General features: G+C 35.2%; 1 long non-coding RNA gene across 4 annotated transcripts in view; it reads left to right on the top strand.

Moving 5' to 3' along the window:
* The window catches only part of LOC106040267 (uncharacterized), a 173,642-nt gene that overhangs the window by 69,189 nt on the left and 88,998 nt on the right, over positions 1–15,455 (top strand). For all 4 annotated transcript variants that reach the window (XR_010833157.1, XR_007169766.2, XR_010833156.1 and 1 more), the window contains one exon: positions 10,656–10,732. This is a non-coding gene — a long non-coding RNA (uncharacterized lncRNA). The remainder of the gene's footprint in view (positions 1–10,655; positions 10,733–15,455) is intronic.

The raw sequence follows: 15,455 nt of genomic DNA, 5'->3' as shown, positions 1-15,455 counted from the left end.
TATTCTGTCATATATTACTGCAAGCAGTTTTTACACAGATGTAAAATTCTTCCTCGCTATTTTTCAGTAGGTGTTAATATTGGCAAAGAGTTCATGAATATTGTTTGTTCTTCTGTGTCACATTTAAATTGAGAAGTTCAAACCATTTTCAAACTTTAAATTGCAGAAAAATTTTGCAAAGCAGAGAAAAGAAATGTGTGTTTTTTATTAAATATTTCCTTACAAGGAAATTTTCTGTGAATATTTTTATCATCATTAAAGGCAACAATAATATAAAACTAAGCCAGAGGAGCAGCATGATTTGGTTTTAACCAGGCAGACACAAATTCAGTAAATGCTGATAATCTGCTTTAATGTACCATCTTGCTACCTACTTTTACATTTTTGTGACACTCATATAGCAGCTCTGTGCATATGTATCATTTGTGTATATAAAATAAATAAAATTTAGAGGTGGATTTCGTACATGTGAATACACATGCTTGTTTATTAATGGCTATGTTATGATGTATTATAGATATCTATCTTCTGTTTTTACAGAAAGTGCACTTTCAGCTTCTAAATCTTAAATTAAACTGCTGTGGACTAATAAAAAAAAAGAAAGAAAGTCTACTGAAATAAATTGCCTCCGAAATAGATTTAAACTTTGTAAGAATTATCAGCCTCTTACATCTAGTGGGGAAGAAAAAGTATGAAGGAACTATTAAATTCATATCTCAGCGATTACAAAACAGTATTTCTGTATCTGTGGTACATGAGATTACAGTGCTCTGAGATGTCCGTAAAACCAAGGAATCTGTAATGATAACTACGGGAATTAGCAAACAGATTAAGAACCAGATTGCTTTACAGTGGGACTAAAAGGTTTCTCCTGAATCCTCCTGTTAGTGAATGTTCACCACTGTGACTAAGGCAGAAGCTTATCTTCAAGAAATATAACAGACAAACTTAGCATAAACAAGTGTGGTTATGTTTTCAGGTCCATAGAAAAGTAGGAAAGGAAGTGGAGAAAATAGTGATTTAATAGTCTAGGTAGGTTGCTGTAAGTGAAATTGAACTGGCTAAGCCTTAAAATGGCAACAGATGCAAAGAACTGCGTTAATAATAATGCCATTATTACTGCCTCATTAGTGCTAATGACAAAAAGAAAAGCATGTTTTGCTTAATTCTTAATGAGTACCAGGTTTACTTAGAAAATAGATGTTCTATATATAAATAAAAATTATACTTATATAATAATTTACAATATATTGTAGAATATATAATAATATAATAAATAATATATTAGTATATAATAATTATTTAAAATAATTTCTATGTGGAAAATCTACTAAGAAGGTATGGCCTTTTAAAACAGAATTACTAAATTAATGAATTAATAGAAAGCAAACCCTTGGGATTATAATAAGGCTTATTTGGAAAATTCTGCACCCTAAAGAATAAAGAAAGAGACTCTCAGAAGAAGATTAGTTTATAACAAATTCACACTGAATGCCATATCCTGAGCAGAATCTAGACAACCATGCTTTTATTTAGACTGGCCCTCCACCTTGTAGTCACCTCTGCTTGCTTTGCTGATCCTCTGAGCTCAGCCAGTAGTCTCTTAGTCCAGCTACTGGTTAAGCAGGAAGAGAAGAGGCTAGCTAACAGTATATAATCTGTACTCATACATTGATGAGATTTAATAGACGTGTGAAAATGATTTAAATATCATGCCTTTTTATATGCCTGTAATTTCTCAGAATAACTGCAATCTCAGCTCTAAATGTAATTTTGAATACAATATGATGGTGTCACCTGGCTTGATGGATCAGGGCCCTGAGCTCTAATTCCAGGTTATATAGAGCCCTTCAGGGACGGTACATTTTGGTCCTACACAGAAAAGATAACGTACAAATCCATCTCTCTCCTGTGTCTCAAACAATTAACTGAGATGGCAAACAGTAGATAATGCAAGCAATCATCATATCCTGTGAATCTTTACAAATCTTTCCACTTTGATTAAGGGATTGGTCGTCTTGGTGTTTTTTGTTTGTTTGTTTGTTTGGTTGGTTGGTTGGTTTTGTTTTCCCCTGGAAATGTGCAACATGTTACCTTTTACCTGAGACATGCTACTATGAAATAAACTAGCAAAAATTATGAGTAACAAAGCCCTGATGCCATAATTCAAATTTTTAACAGGTAAACCAGTCATCTGCTTCACAGTAGAAAGAGACTGCTATTGCTGAGAAAAAAACATAGCTCCCCTTCTGATCATAATCCATATTATCTTTTACATGTTCATTTCAAATAAAGATAATAAAAAGAAAAATACAAACCTCTTTTGAAATCCACACAGCGGAAAGGTAGTAGCATGCCTGTTTTCAGGCACACAAGGAGAATATAAAATCCTTGTGTAAACTGTGCATTAGCAATAGCATTTGTGACCACAAATTTGCTATCCTTTCATCATTATCTTTGCTGTAAGTGTGAGCATTGTGAGTACAGAATTACTGTAATTAATTCAATAGTGTTGAATAATATAAACATTTAAAACATAACCATTTTATACTACTGTATTTTTAAACAATATAATGCATGTGCATTTATAAACATTAATGTAATTTTCTATTATGTTATAACCATATTTGTAAATGTTAGAAGTATTTATAAATATTATATGAGTAGTTTATAATAATATAAACCTATAGAATGAGTATTTCGATATTTTGAAGTGTGAACTTCTGTTAACTTTCTTTTCTGCCTCCTTCTGTCACATTTTAATTCATCACTATTTTTTATGAACAAAGAATTTGGTTGGCAAAGACACCTGTAAAGAAACCAGGCAAGAAGACCAGTGATTTGTAAAAACTGCCACCTGAGACCTGGGGCTGGGAAATGTGTGAATTTATTCAACCTTGTGTGTTGGGAATAGTCAGATTGAACACCATGATGCTACTCCAAGTCCAGGAAGTCTAATCGTGAACCTAACTGTTTGCAGATTGGATGTAATGCTCATTGAACTCTATATACAATTTCTCGTCAAGTTCAGTAGGCATTCAGGTGGTGTCTACACTAAAAATCTTAGCAACTGTGTTCCCACAGTGAATAGTTCAGATGCATCACCACCACAGTGGAAAAAGTTGCTCTTACAAAAGCAAAGGCCTAAAACCTAAAGATTTGGTATCATGGGACTTTGAACTTCCAGTTAGATTCAGGAGAGATGAACTTCGTTATGCCTTTGGTTAGTCTTTTTAAAAAAAAAATAAGAAAAAAAAAAAAGGCTAAAAACCCACCTTCATTTACTGGGACAGCAGAAAGTAGAAAGAAAAATTACTTCTCTCACTTGTTGATTTTTCCAGGCTGAGCAGTGAAAGTGGATAATTCAGGGTGGTTAAAAATTGATTTACATATAATTACCTTGAATAACTCTGTTCTCAGTGGCACAAGGTTGTTATCTGGCATATGTGAAATGAAATTCAATTCCCTGATCTGTCTAACTTATTTTATACCGAAAGATTGTGCTCTATATTTAAACACTTTCAAAAGAATCATTGCATAATTTAGTTTGGAAGGGGCCTCTTGTAGGTCATTTGGTCAAGCCTGTTCTTCAGACCATGACCAACTTCAAATTTAGATCTTTCAACGAAGTTAGAGAGTGGCCAAAGCCTTGTCCAGCTGAGTTGTGACAATCCCTAAGAGTGGAGAACCAACAGCTTATATATATATATATGTATTTATATATATACATTATTATATTTATATAGTGTATATAATATATATATATATATATATATGATAACATATATACAAAATGTGAGGTGTTACCAGTACAACACCCAGCAAAACTGCTCCCAGGAGTGTGGCTAATTGACAATGGAAAAGTCTCTCTTCAATGGCACAGAGTCTGGTGTCATCCAGATGCCCACAGCAAGGGTTTGGTCTGTGCAGATCTCTTGCATAGAAGTTCTTATATGGAAGCTCATCTTGGATAGACAAGTAGTTCCTTTTAATACCTTTTTTGTACAGGTAGTGGGTGTAGGTCACCAGTTCCTGCAAGGGAGTTTGCTGACTCCTGTTTTCCTGGAAGGTCCGTTCATTATCACAGTTTTCTTTGTTCTGCAGTTTCTTTGTCTTACTAATTACAAAATTACAATTTACTTTGTTTTTCTCCTCCTCATCAAGGAGGTTTTGGCTGAGCTCACCAGGGATTCCTCGGTGACCCCTGGATAAGCAGATACCCATTTTTGTCAGCAGGGTTACCATGTCACTTTTGCGGTGGCTCCCTTGCCATCACTGTAGCTTTTGGCTGGACTCCCCCCTGCTTGTTACTCTACTTTTAGTGAAGTTGCTGAGGCACAGCGTGTCCCACAGGGCCGGTTACTGATGAAGAACCAACATTACAGTCTTGCCAGGAACAGGTATGCTCATAAGAAGATTTTTTTTTTTTTTTAAGTGAGAGAGCACTTTATGTTTGGTTTTTCAGTTTGTTTGTTTGTTTGTTTTTATTCAGTTTCCTATTTTAATGATCTGGGGAAAAAGAAAACAAAAACACGAAAACGGTTGGTTGGTTTTGTTTTGTTTTCAGAAAAGATCCAAGATTGTTTAGTTTATGGAATTTGCAAGTAGGCCACTTCTTGTCTTTTCCTGCAGAACATTGCTACTGAGCTCCAGAGTATTTGGAATTCAAAAAGAGTTTTGCAAATGATATCATTTTCCTAGGCTTTTTCAAGCTCCAGAAATCAATTGAATGGAATCATTAGTGTATTCTGAGCACATTAGTTCAGACAAGTATGTGGTTCAGAAAGCTTAGTGAATACAAGTGGGTTATGAATACATTTGAAGCAAATAGTCTTGTTTATTTTTTTTTAGTCATGAGATTATTCATAAGAAATCCTGTATTTGCTCATCACTTTTACTCATAGGCAAAGAACACAGCCATGCTATTTATTTGTAGTAGAAAAAAATGTAACCTAAGAGAATGGCCTTTATTCGCAAGTTTGAGAGTAAATTGAGAGTAAAGGTTATGTTGAAGCAGAAGTAGTGAGTATTGACCCATCCCTGAAAATATGGAAGATATTTCTAAGTGAATATAAGATAAGTAATAATGGTGGCGATGTTGTCAAATTAAAGTTTTAAAGCACTTACTTTCCCATATCAGCTTTATATTACCAGTTTTATATCTTCTTAGGGCTGAAGAGGATATAAAAATGGTAAAGAATATATGCACCTTTGTTTTCCCTTCCTTGAGTCTCCATGGGTTATGCTAGCACCTGTCAGATAATCTATCTGTATTGCCTATTAGTAAGGAAAATAGGCAAAGTAAAACAAACTATGGCATGTGACATGTAACGCACATATGTTTGATGAATTGAAGTCTTCATATTGTATTTTGGGCTGGCAGTTTATATATACATTTTGTTGCTTATATATGACAGCAATAAATCCTGTGAATTGAAATAAATTCAAATTAATGTTTTCCAATTGTTTTTGCCACAATTGGAGTATCACACTGATTCAAAACCATCCAGCTCTAACATGGATAAATATCTATATTATATTGAATGTGCATGGGTGTATTAGCACCGTAGGTGGACGAAAAATGACAGCAAAGGCCATTGGTCAACACCTAAATTACATTTTTAAGAATCTGCTCTATTTTCATTTATCCCATTCTTTTTTTTTTATTTTTTTTTTATTTTTTTTTTTTCTGTCAAAATCCTTAATGTTGTCTTTCAGGGATAGTCACACAGAATAAGCCCTGAATATGTAGACCAAAGAAATGACTGCCTAAGCACCAAGAGCCAAGAAAAATCTCTTGGATTTTCTCTTTCCTTTACATATTTCTGAATACACCTTTGGGATTCTTCCAGACCAAGATGTCAGTGAAGTTGCTGTACAGTGACTGGGAGCAAGGTCTTCCAAGGGCTTTCTGAGAACAGCTTGTTCCTTGCAGCATTTGTAGACATTAGTGGTATATATGTTGATATATTATCAAGATGTTATTCTAGACCAAGAATTAGGGTCTTAAACTAAGCTGAAGTGACCTTATATGAAACTGCAGAGAAACATTAATTTCTGCCATCCTGTAAATAGGTATTCTGAAGCACGCTGAAAAATTATATCATCAGAATGATATTTTAGCAAATATTCAAAGGAATACCCTTTTTGTCACTTTCTGATTTAAATAGATTATTGAAATTCTAATACAGTAAAGAGCTACGATTTTATTATGTCTAATACTATAGTCACTTGGTCAATTCACAAAATAAAATTATCTTTTGATAGAAATTCAAACATACAAGTTGAGTTAGTACTAAGATACATCAAAATTCTGTAAAAAGTCTACGTGAGCTTTAGAGAATCTACACAAAATGGCAAGGGTCAATTGAAGAAGAAATTCTGTTGCTAGGAGATGAGAATTGCAAGAACTCCCAGTAATGTCTCCTCAGGTAGGTCAATGATTGTTTTTTTGTTTTGTTTTGTTTTTGAATTTATGGAAAATTCAATGCAAATGCAAAATGTTCCAATCAAACTCTTTTATGCTCACTGTAACTACACATCTAAATGAACACAGAGTGAACAGCTCACTGTAACTATGCGTCTAAATGAACACAGAGTGAACAGCAAATCCATCTTCATGAATTGAATCTGTGTTTTGTTTTATATAATACCTGTCATTAACATCTGCAAAAAATATTCTGAAGATGCAAGTGCATCTAGTACGCTAAATTCGTACAGATCACTTTATTACAGTCTCATATAGAATATAACAAAAATGAACAAAAAGAGAAAGATACCATTGCCAATTATACATTCAGAAAGAGCTTAAGTTTAACTACAGAAGTTAAAGGTTCATCAACAAGGTTAATTGGCTACACAATATTCAACATTACACAATACCTCAAAAAGACAACTGTAAGGGGAAAGGAAAGAGTAATGATAAATCTCTTCAGAAAAGTGTTACTGTCTCATACCTTCATACTAGCTTGTTCCCATCTCACTTCCTTTAAACCCATTCAAAATGCTTTAGATACTTCAGTATCTAATGTGTCTTATTCACATGTTCACATCTACCTTCTCAATACTTGATCTTCTCATTCTTCCATTTTTAATTTTAATGCTTATTTTTACTACTCTGGTCTCCAGCTGGCAAATAGGAAGAGTTCTCCTAAATAAGCCATTGGCAAACTATGAGTTTAGAACCTTTGATTCTGTCTGTGGAAAAATTTTTGACAGAAAAATTGTGTTGAATTAAATATCACTTTGTACCAAATCCAGGTGTTCACACTATTGATGTTGCATGTAAAGTAATTACTTCTTTTTTTTTTTTTCTTAATATATTTGAGAACAGTTAAAGAACATTTAAAAGTACTTAGGAACAAAAATCAGAATAGTTGATGATTCCAATATTCAGGCCTGATTTTACTGCACACTAAAATTGTGATAACTATGTTTTTTTCAGGTTTCTGAAATTATCTTTATGGGTGATGCTTAATTTTTTGCTACCTGTTTGGCGCTGTAACTCGTCCGTGTGTGTTGAGCCATGGTGCAATAACAAACTAAACAAAACACGGGAGAATTTATTGTAACACTGTCCATATGATAGGGTTTTCTTGTGGCATGTTGTCCCATTTTCTAAGTGGACCCCAGCATACGTAAAGAGAAAATTAAAGCATTTTGTCTATGTGAAGATGGAATTTGAGTAAATCGTGATTTCAATATCAGTTTAGTCGTATATACAAGTATAACTATATAATGTAATATTGCCAGGCCTTTTGAGATGTTCTTGACTGTTAGTCATTAATCTCTTCATATTGCAAAAGGTTATTGAGTTCATGAAGTAAATGACATGCTAGTTTTATCAAACTGCTAATTCTTGCTGTAGTGTTTTTTTTCAGGTTCCGAAGGTCTCCCATACGCTGCTCTATATTTTATTTCCTTTTAAAACACTGTGTAATTTAGTATCCCCATCCATGTCAAGCTCATTTATGTGAGAGCAATCCCTTCCCCTTTTTCCCCTCTGAACTCCTGGTAACAAAATGTTATTCCAATTGATAAAAAGTCATTTAGAAGAAGTAGAAAAAAATATGGAATTTTGAAACAAAATTTAAGACAGAAAGGTTATACCATGGAAAGGGATCATCAGCAACAAAACTGCAAGCATTGTATGTTTTCCAGTATCTTCACGCAGCTGACACAGTGTCATTACTGGGACGTAACACTGAGGCACTCTGTCTGATTTCAGATGTTTCTTACAATTATACAGCTGAATGAGCAGCACACCAGAGCTTAAAGCCAACTTAGTAACAGACATGAAATTAATTCAAACTACCAAAAGAGTCTGAGGTTACAAGGAAGATGAGATGTAGGTGCCCTTGAAATACAGACCCACTTCTATCAGAGCATACTGGCTTTTATGATTCTGTCAGACTGTTACTGGCAGAGAAATAATGGTCTCACTTGCACACTACCTAGCTTGATATCGTAATACTAACTACGACCTATCTTCCAGCTGTCCTAAATTTTACTCAGGCTCACACATACTTTTTGGTTTTGCTTATTACAATCCAAATGTACTTGGTCTTTACTAATGTTATCCCATTTCGTGGCATTTTCATCAGAATACATTTCTGATGCTCGGGGATACTGCTAGTACTTCTGCCTTCTCTGTTGGAATCCCTTCTCCCTGTAGAGCTACCCAGCACATATAATAGTATGTATTACCTTTTTAACTTTCCAAACCAGTATAGCATCCAGTGTATAAAGATCAGAGTTGTCACCTGTATAGAGAGAAGAGAAAATTATGCTTTTTTCTCTACCTAGGAATGGCATAAAGACAAAATTTGCCATTTACTTGTCCAGAAGTATCAAAAAATGAGCCTTGAAAAAATATTTTTTTACAATTAATTAATAGTTTGTGGGCCTAAGGCCAAGGGAGTTAATCAACAGCATGTACACGTGGCATGATCCTAACTGTGATTAGAGGTGGAATTTTTTTAAGGCTGCTTGTAAATCTTCTGATAACTAGTATTTCAGTTTTTCCAAAATTACTCAGAGATGTATCAATTATTTATGATGGAATATCAGATGCATCACACAGTTCCAGGTGTACAGAAGGGAAGATTCAGTTCCAGAAAGGATTCAAGGTACAAAGTTTGTGTTATAATACCTGGATCAGGTAAGGCAGGGAAGATTTAAACTTGGGTCTTCCATATCCCAGAAGATAGTTCTGTCAGTCAGTTTTTTTAGATATTCAGAAACAGCTCCTACTGGAGTGTTCTGTTTTCCTGTGGGGAGACCTATAAGAGTCTCTGGCCTTGTCTTGTATTAGTGAGCATTTTGAGGAGGATTAGGGGGAGGGATTTTTGACACAGTGGTGAGGTGAGGGAATTTGTAACTTTTATTTCAGCTTAAGAACTCTCCAAATTGTTCTCAGCATCCAGAGGCTAGAGGAGAGTAGAAAAATGTGGTGGAAGAAGAGTAAGGGCAATGAACAGGCACTTGCTGGTGCTCCCTCTGCTGCAATTGGCACAAGGTACAATGTGTGCCTTGCTGTGCTAAAACCAGCTGTATAACGTGCATGGTTAGAGGTGCTAGCTAAACATACTCCAGTGTTTCAAATGTCCTCATTCCCATCTAACAGCTGAACAAAAGGAATGTTGATTTTTCTGTTTGTTTAAAACTCCATTTTACTGTCTAAAATGGTAAGGTAAATTGTTCCCCCACACGTACACACTACACCAGACAATATCAGTAACCTTTGTAAATTCCTCCCTTTTTGAATACTGAGATTTACTCTCTACCTTCATCATAGATACAGAGATTCACCATGGCCAAGGTAGTGTCATTTCCCCTTAGGCAAGCTTTACTACAGAGGTTGTGGATACTTCTTATTTTTCTGATCTTGCCACTGATTCCTGCAATGATGGCTTTTATTAATATTTATGTCCTGTCCAGTGAGACAACTTGTTTTTTAGGAAAGCTGGTTGTGGTGAATAATGATTATTCATCTGTGCAGTAATTCACATCCCTTGTCTATGAAGTTCAAGTGAAGAATTGAAGGTTGAGCAGCAGAGGCGGTGTTAGCCTGAGGGAGTTTATTGACTTAAAAGATACAGACAGTTCCCATTTAAAAGCGAACTTATCCCCATGATATCTAATTTTACTAATATGTCTGAGGTCAGATCATATGTATTACGTCAGTTTGCATTTACAGGCTTCTTCTGACAGCTTCAGGTGAATTCCCAGGTGAGAAAACCATAGGTTATATATGCAAAAATGGAAAAGCTCTGAAGCAAATGATTAATAATTTACACAACAGTTTATTTTGGTTTGGTTTTGCCTTTTCAAATAAACATTTTGTTTCCTATATTATTTGTTGTTCCTGACATATTTCCTGCATTGTTAAATTTGAGAATTGCTCTCATTAGTGTGTAAAACCATGTAGTTAAGTAGTAGATTTAAAAAGAAACAGGTGCTTTTGTTTATTAGAATAGTAGGTGAAGAGAACTGTATTTACTGTTTTAGTAATGTGTTACGGTCATAGGAATATAAATAGCAATACTATTTACTCTGAAAGCAAACAATCAGAACAATTTGACTGCAAACTGGCATTTTGAGAAACTAGCTGTTTGTAAAAGTTGATGAAATGTTGAACTGTCTTCCTCCTATAGATTGTGCTGGTGCCTCAGGATCTAAAACCTCCAAGAATGGCTCATGATGAGGAAGTAAGACAAAACGTGGTTTGCAAGTAAGAATTTCTAAATCTGCTGTGTATTTTGAAAAGGTTTAACCTATATGATTGTGAAAATGCAGTTCCTCCTAATTAATGCAGCTGGTGGGTAAGTCAGGCTTTGCATGAACAGAAACTTAAAGGAGGATGAGGTTAAGAACATAAATCAAATACTGCTTCATACACTGTCAGAATAGTCGATGAAACTGAAGGACAATACATTTCACATTGGAAAAAAAGATCCATTTTGCAAAACATTTTATTAGTCTTTCAGATTTGCTGCTGTGAGAGAAAGTTAATTACAGCTTAGTGAGATTCATAAGAAGCAAGCATTTGCATGGATATAGAAAATGTCTATGGTAGAGATGATTGAAAGTGGGCAAATTTATCTAAGAAGATAGTGACTAACTGGAAGCCTTTTATAAGTGGTTTTACCATTCTAGTCTAGTTGTTGTCCACCACAAGATTATTTGCACCTTTTTTTTTCCCCCTGAAAAGTGAACTACAAACTATTTTTACCACCTGAAAAAAATTAACTACCTTTTTTTTGAAATCCAATTTTAGGATTTAGGATTTTTTAAAACCCTATTTTATGAAGCAACACGAGTTGCATCATAGAAAATTCAGTACATAGCAAGAAGAGTTAGATTTGCATGTAAGTTAGCAATTTGCATGTATTGGTATATATATAAAGTATTTGTATATGCCTAGATAAAAATCATGTCATTTGCCTGTATCAGGGCACGTTATGTAATTTCCTTTTGAATTTCTCACGCTGAATTCTGTGGAACTGTGACTCAAAATATTGTATGTCTGTGGATTTTTCAGTGCTTACTTTTTAACTGTCCAAGTTTGGTGGCAATCTTGGTGTTGTCTTTAATGTATGCAGAGGTGTAGCTGAGCGTGGCAGCTTTAAATAGTGCCTTTTATCTGAAACAAACTTTTGCCTTTTAGCAAGCTTAAGCTGACACATGGTAAGGCTTTGTAAAGCTAACTCTTAGAGAAATCGAGTAGCTGGAATAGGGCATTATTTTTCATTCAATCAGCCTTTGTCTCAGTAAGTATATATGTAAATAAGACTCGAAGTGCAATCAAAAAGTTTTTCTTTTTTAACTTATGGAGTCTGTCAGCAAGCCATAAAATACCCCCAAAGCACAAACCCACAAATAAATAAATAAATAAATAAACAGCCTTTGCACATCCTTCCTTCAACCCACTCCAATGACAGAAGAGTTGCTTTCCTTTTGTCTTCCTCCAGAGAATAAATTCGTCTGTCACTTGCAAAACAGTCTGTAGAAATTTTGATACCCAGAGGTTCTGAGGCTATTTTATACCTCATCTGAAAGATACTGCTGGAGCAAAAAAAAATACTACTGTGTCTTCCTGAGAAGCCTGCTGCCTAAGAGCTAATCCCACTGCTGTAGGGCATTCTTTGGTTTCTCAGAAGACAACTCAAATTCCATGTAGTTATTGAAATCTCATGAGAGGATAGAGCAAAGCAAAATTACAAGGTCATTCCTGTTATTGTGCTAAAATTCAAAACATTCAGTTTGTGGTAGAGAGTGAAAAGACCAGGCATGCAAAAAAGCTGTAGCCTACCACTGTATTTGTAGGTTTTCTCTACCAGAGGTAATTCTTCTCTCTGAGGACTCAGCCATGAACTAGCCATAAAGAGGTACCATCCATGAACTGTAAATAATATTATTTAATTTTGGAGACATTCTTGGGTAAAACAGGTGGAATTATGCCTTCCAGATGTATGACTTACTATTGTACTAATTTCCTTGCTTTCTAAGCAGAAAGACAATTTGCTTTAAATGAGAAAAGCAAATAAAGGAACGAAGACAATGGTGACTAAGAAAAAATATCTTTCATTTTTATGTATTTTTGGAGTTAGAATAAAAACTTAAATTTCTTCCAAAGGTTTCTTCCTCTCTAAAACTGGGATTAAATCATTGCAGCCTTTTCCAAGATCACAATCTTTGCATTAACAAACATTTGAAAACAGTTTCAGGAAACAGCTCTGCATTTATCAGCCCCTCTGAGCTGTGAGTGAAATGATCCAGATTTTAATGGGAATCCACTGAAATTAATAAACTTCTCAAACTTAGATCATGAGTGTGCTGAACACATGCAGTCTTTTTTGAGATGGTGAAGTCTCCTTTCACACTGACAAAGACACTGACAGGTATTTTCTTTAGAACAGTAAACAGGACTGGGCAGGAAGCCTGAAAGGCTCGTTTAATGTTTTTGCTCTCTTCCTTTGCTCAGAAAAACAAATGACAGTAGCAATAACTTTATGAGGCTCTACCTTCAAGTCAAAAGTGAACATCTACTTCTGCAATCCCAAGGACATATATGGCTAAAATCACGTTTTAGAACACGAAGTTTGATTTTTAGTTGCTCTCTAGTTTGTTATGATGGTGTAAGGTCTAAGATTAGAATGTGAAGGCTTTAGTGTATGCAAAAGTCAAAACTGCAGGCATGTAGCGTGCTGGCGCTGCAGCTGTTGAATAATGCTCTGTTTTGGCCCTTCATACAGAATGATAAAGAGAAAGTCTGTGTAGTTATGATGAATAAATAGAGGTCACTGGTCTTCAAACAGTACAGTTCAGCTGACACGGAGTGTAGAGATGGAAGACAGGCAGCATCGCTTTTGTGTACATGGCTATATGGCAGTATTGGCCTGTATTTGAATTTTCACAATTTTGTGGAATTCCTATGGATTTTATTATTTAGATCTTGTATAGAGTTTGATTTTGGACTTTCAACCCAAGGACACAAGAATTTTATGGCAGTATTAACAGAACAAAAAGCAGCTTTGTTCTGTCTAATTTCATTTTTCAAGTGTTTTAAGCCTAAAAGAGTACAGTGTATGCTGAGCATGGGATCTGAAAGAAGGAAAATAGAAGGTAAGTAGAAAAATAAAATAGAAGGCCTGACAAAAGTGATTGAATAATCCTTTTTGGTTTGGGGGCATTTTTTGAAATGTTCAGGTTTCTATTCCTTTTGAACTACTGTTAAGTTACTGTAAAAAGGGCCAAATTCAAAGATTGGATTTGATGGATAGATTGTTGTCTACAATGAGATACCTCAGATTGGATTCTAATTCTGGTATTGTGCAGGCAAGCTAGTCACAAAATAAAACATGTTATACATTGTGGAAATTAGGTTCTCTGTGCTGAAATTCCTTTCTGACTTTGTCCAAGGGCATCCTTTCACATCTGCAAGGTTTGCAAAAAAAAAAAAAAACACCCCAAAACTAATTTTTAAAAAATCTATGCATACACGATATCAGCCCTTCTGATCTAGTAATGGAATAAGTAGCCATATAGCTCCAATTCTAATGAAATCTATTTTTTTCTGGACTCCCAGAATATGTTAGTAAAACACATTCACCACTCAGCTTTCAAAGGCTATTCCATAAGCAGAGAAATGTGTACTTTGTTAGAGCCCTTGACTATAATCCTAAACACAAGTGGGTTAAACAATTTTTTTTTTCTATTTTGTTCTGGCTTCTGAAGACAATTGCATATTCTATAATTGAAAAGCTAGTTCCATTTTTATAGACTTAATGAAAAGCATTTTTTCAGTGTGTATTAAAGAATAATGTGTTTTTTCCTTAAGTCTGCTTAGATTAGTTGTAGGAAGCACATTCCTTAGTAAGGCAATGTGCTGTCAACTTAGCCATGGAAGTTGACTTTGGACTAAAGGATATAGACTAGGCTAGACTAGAACAGAATACTTCAGCTGGAAAGGACCTAGGAAGATACTGTCCAACTGCCTGACCACTTCGGGGCTAACCTAGAGTTAAAGCACATTAATGAGGGCAGTGTCCAAATGCCTCTTGAACACTGACAGGCATGGGGCAACAACCACCTGGCTAGGAAGGCTGTTCCAGAGTTTGACCACCCTTATTATAAAGAAATTTTTCCCAATGCCCAGTCCGAACCTCCCCAGGCTCAGCTTTGTGCTGTTTCCTTGCGTCTTGTCATCGGTTCCCAGTGAGCAGAGATCGGCACCTCCCTCTCCCTTTCCCTTTCTCAGAAGATTGTATCTCTGGACCTTTTCTGTCTTTACATTTGAGTGCCAGGCACAAAAGTGGGGAAACCACACTGGCAAAGGCTTTCTTAATAGGAGGGATTTTTGGTACATATAGCTGGGGAGGATAAGGGAGAATGTTTTCAGAACCACCAGAAGTAAAACCATTCTCAGCTCCCTGGACACTGGGTTCAGATAACTCACAGTCAGATGAGGCAAAAAAGGCAGATCTACATAGCTAGGCACATACAGATCTGTATGGCAAATGGCGTAACAAATGAAATGGACTGAATTTATTGTGACCAGGTTCTAAATGTGCTCCAGAATCATTGGCTTTTCCTTCTGCATTTGATCCTGAATAAAGTTCTACAGTTCGTCAGTGTTTAAAATAAAATATTTTCTACAAACTCCTTTTGCAAATTTATAACGGGAACAGAAGAGTGTTTAATGTTGCCTTCTCAGTAATTTTTACTCTGACTAATGACTGTCTATCAGATCCAAGAAGAACAGTTGTAACTTGTGTTACATGCTTCAGACTTTACTGCTTTATTGTGATAACTTTGAAAACTTAACTAAAAAAGGCCATTTCTGTAGAGCAGAGATACTACAAGGTGAAATCAATCTTTCTGCTGATGAAAGGAGTTCTATGCCACACAGTTTGCACTTTAAATTATTTACAGTGTTAAGGCTTCCTTGCCAG

The sequence above is a fragment of the Anser cygnoides genome, chromosome 1 (genome assembly GCF_040182565.1).
Source record: "Anser cygnoides isolate HZ-2024a breed goose chromosome 1, Taihu_goose_T2T_genome, whole genome shotgun sequence".
Lineage (NCBI taxonomy): Eukaryota > Metazoa > Chordata > Aves > Anseriformes > Anatidae > Anser > Anser cygnoides.
This window is presented reverse-complemented; position numbering and strand designations above follow the sequence as displayed.